Source organism: Nanorana parkeri, unplaced genomic scaffold, assembly GCF_000935625.1.
Source record: "Nanorana parkeri isolate BGI_ZX_2015 unplaced genomic scaffold, ASM93562v1 scaffold1620, whole genome shotgun sequence".
NCBI lineage: Eukaryota > Metazoa > Chordata > Amphibia > Anura > Dicroglossidae > Nanorana > Nanorana parkeri.
The window spans coordinates 232,990-237,143 of NW_017307888.1; positions in this window are offsets into that span (position 1 = coordinate 232,990).

The following is a 4,154-nucleotide window of genomic DNA, read 5'->3' on the forward strand; positions in this document are numbered from 1 at the left end:
CTTCTCTTTAAACTCTACAACCTCTACTCCTTTTTAGATTGTAAGCCCTCAGGGGCGGGGGCCCTCCTTACCATCTTGTCTTGAATTGTATTGTGATTGTAATGTCTTCCTTATATTGTACAGCGCTGCGCAAACTGTTGGCGCCATATAACTCCTGTATAATAATACAAAGCTCAGCAATGATGGTGGAGGGATCTCCGGAGTACAATGAATACATCACAATCTTCTGGCAGACAAGGTTCCTACATATGAGTTTCTCCCATGTGACCCAACCTATGGAGGGCCAAACCAAGATTTGAAGACCGCGTCCACTTTTCTGGTCACTGGGCTTCCATGGGGGGGGGGGGGGGGGGGGGGGTGGGGGGGGGGGAAATCTATTCTCTGCTACAATGTAATGTACGGAGCACTGAATAACGCAATGTAGGTGGCGGAGGTGCTAATTCCACCGTCATTAGGTAATAATGACGTTGGGCGTTGGGTGTCAAACCTCCATGTTGTCTCAGCAGAAGAAACGTTGTGTGAATGTCGATCACTCATTATCGCGTCGCTGCATTTCCAGGGGGCACTTCACAGCCGCAACAAATGTCATGTCGTAGTGCGAACGCCGCCGTTACCTTCTACTACAATTATCCGCCATAGTGAACCTCAGAGACACTCCGTGTAAAGTATTCATGTCCTAGAAATATCTCCCAAATATTACAATTCATTATAAAATTGATCTACAAAATTATTACTTTTTTTTTTTTACTTTCTAAGCTTTTTATCGGAAGTGATCAAAAACCTACAAGTGGACCTGTCACCGACTTTACAACTCCCCATGGATAAATTCCACACAGGTCACAATATATTATACAGGTATTCCTCACTTAACGACCGAGTTCCGTTCCTACGACCAGGTCGTTAAACGGATTGGTCGTTAAGCGAGGGACTCCATACAGTACTGTACATCGGGCACTGAAAATACTCACCGGGACCCGCAGTGAAGATCGGAGGACGTCACTTCCCCCGGCGACACGTCGCGCCGACGCGCGAGGTCGGTCGTAAGTGCGAGTGGTCGCAAAACAGGTAAGTCGTTAAGCGAGGAGCATCTGTATATAAAAATGATATTAAAGCTGAAGTTCAATTTGCTTATATTTTGAACCCCCCCCTCCCTCCTCATCAGCAGGATAATTCATTTGGTGAATGTTTTATATTTTTAATTTATTCCTTATTTTATCCCCGGTGATGTCATCACTGGGTGCCTGTGCTGCGCTTCGCAATGCAGGCAGATCATGGCTGATGGGAGTGGCCGGCAAGGTGCTGTACATAGCTTCCGGAAAACATCACAGCACCGTGCCTTAGTAACTCTCTCAATAGCCCCTAGCCCTGTTGGAAACAGTGGGCGGGCTCTTGGGAGGAGTTATGCAAATATAACAAATACCTTAATGGGTAAATGTCAGTCTGGAGGAGTGGGCGGTCCTTAGCAGGCTGTAGTTGCATGCAGACCACCCTAGGGAACGCCCACATGTGATGCAGAGCCTTCATGATAGGAAGTACTGAAGTCCAATGAATGAAAGGGGCGGGGCCAGGGACAGTCAATCTGAGGAGCAAATGCTAGGTGATGCTGGACGTCCTCCAGCCAGGAAATGAGGCGGAGCTCTATCTGACTTGCTGCAGCTTCTAATGCACATTGTGAGGAGCTCCCAGTGTGCAGTGACATCAGAGGAAGAGGAGAGGAGGCGGTACAACTGTGCAAGACTGAAGGGGAGGCCTGAGGTCAGATAGAAGACTGAAGGGGAGGACGGAGGTCAGATAGAAGACTGAAGGGGAGGCCTGAGGTCAGATAGAAGACTGAAAGGGAGGACGGAGGTCAGATAGAAGACTGAAGGGGAGGACGGAGGTCAGATAGAAGACTGAAGGGGAGGCCGGAGGTCAGATAGAAGACTGAAGGGGAGGCCTGAGGTCAGATAGAAGACTGAAAGGGAGGACGGAGGTCAGATAGAAGACTGAAGGGGAGGACGGAGGTCAGATTGAAGACCGAAGGGGAGGACGGAAGGCAGATAGAAGACAGAAGGGGTGAACGGAGGTCAGATAGAAGACTGAAGGGGAGGACAAAGGTCAGATATAAGACTGAAGGGAAGGACGGAGGTCAGATAGAAGACTGAAGGGGAGGACGGAGGTCAGATAGAAGACTGAAGGGGAGGACGGAGGTCAGATAGAAGACTGAAGGGGAGGACGGAGGTCAGATAGAAGACTGAAGGGGAGGACGGAGGTCAGATAGAAGACTGAAGGGGAGGGCAGAGGTCAGATAGAAGACTGAAGGGGAGGACGGAGGTCAGATTTAAATATGTCAGTCCCAGATAGGTATCTCCATGTAAGGACGGAGTCAGAGGGGTTCTCAATGTCCCATGGACCCGCCTGTCACTTAGAATGTTGAGGAAAGAGAAGTGAAGGTGACTTTCATTTCCCCTGTAAGGTTGGGACACACCGGGGTTGATATATGGCGTCAGTTTGGCTCCGGCCCCATCCCCCCCTCCCCGGCGTTGTCCATCTTAATACACGGTGATGTTGGACGTCTGCGTCCTCCGTCAGACCTGTTTGATGTTTGAAGACTCGCAGATGGAACTGATTTCCTCGGCCTCGGCAAAGTGTAAACGATACAAGAACATTACAAAGTATCAAACAACTTGCTGACATTCACTTGTGTTCGCGCGGAACCAGAAGGAACTTCTGAAATAATCATTGAAACAATAAAGTCGGAAGCCAAAATCTTTCCACCTTAAACAATGTCCTGTAACGGTTATGTAACGGCCGGGGACCGGCTGGAATACGGCGCAGAATCTGGAAAGGCGACACCAGAGGGGCCGCCGCCGCTCGCGCTCCTGGTCGGGCTTATTGTTAATGACAGAAGTAAACTTCGCTTTTTCTGCGGTTTCCTGTCCAAATTTGGACGCTTTACAACCTTCTCAGTTCTGATAGGAAACGCAATCTGAGGAGGGGGGAGGGGGAACAGAGGCACTATTGTAGTGTAATTGACCTTCGCTGTCGCTCATCGCGGCCCGGGCGCGCGTGCTGCGGGGTGTCTACGCCACAACAGGAAAGAGTAAACTCAAGATTGAGATCGTACTAAATTCATCAAATCTGCTCCCCGCCATCTGATCTCCATAAACCAAATTATTGCTGGCTCTGGTACAAGCCGAGGGGCGCCTGGGGCCAGCCCCCGTAATTGATGCCAAATGGCGGTGACAATGGGCCCGTCGCGCAGAAGAATAGACGAGTGTAAGTCGCTCCTTTTTTATTGAATTTACAAAATGCAAACCGACTACACTAAGTGTATTTAAATAGATCCGAGAGATAAGCCGCCGAGGCCGAAACAGGCAGCCGACCAAGAATGTGTCTGGACTCATCGAGTTACCAGACTTACGGGGGCAAAAAAAAATAAAATGACGCGAGAAGAGCGCGCGCGGCGGACTGACAGCTCGCCAAGTACCGTGACTGAGACTTCTGCTTTCCTCCTAAATCCGAGATGAAGTACGATTCCCGCTGGAGAGAGGGGGAAAAAAACGCTTTTGTGGGTTTTGTGTTTTTTTGGGGGTTTTTTTAGGAGGAGGAGTCTAATAATCCAGCCGTTATATGTATTTATTGTAGAAGGATTGTTCGGGATCTTTATTTTCTCCTAAACTTCCTTCTTTATAAAATATTACAGCACATGACTAAGACGCAACAAAGCGATGCCGTGTGACTTCGCAGTGAGGAATCGCTCTTTTTCACTTTTTATATTTTTATAACTTCTCTTTTAGTTCATTGCTATCAACCGGGGGGGATCACAAGCCCCCTATGGGATAGCACTTTAGACATGACAGGTGCTCTTTAAGGAGACATTAGGGGTCTATTAGACTCCTAATGTCACCTTTTGTCAGGGAACCAGGGGTGCCACTCCTTACCAGGGTCGCCAGATGCAGCACAGGGCACGGGGTCTTCCTCTTCCAGGCAGGACTCCTGGCACCAGGGTCGCCAGGACTCCTGTGCACATTAAGTGCTATCAGGTGTTGGCCTTGCTGGGGGAGGTTCCCCGCATACACCATCCGCCCATTCCCTCCTGCTATTGGCTCCTGGATGGGGGAAGCTTCCTGGTCGTCTCGGCAACCGGGGGGTGGTCCTAGGTTCCCCATGGT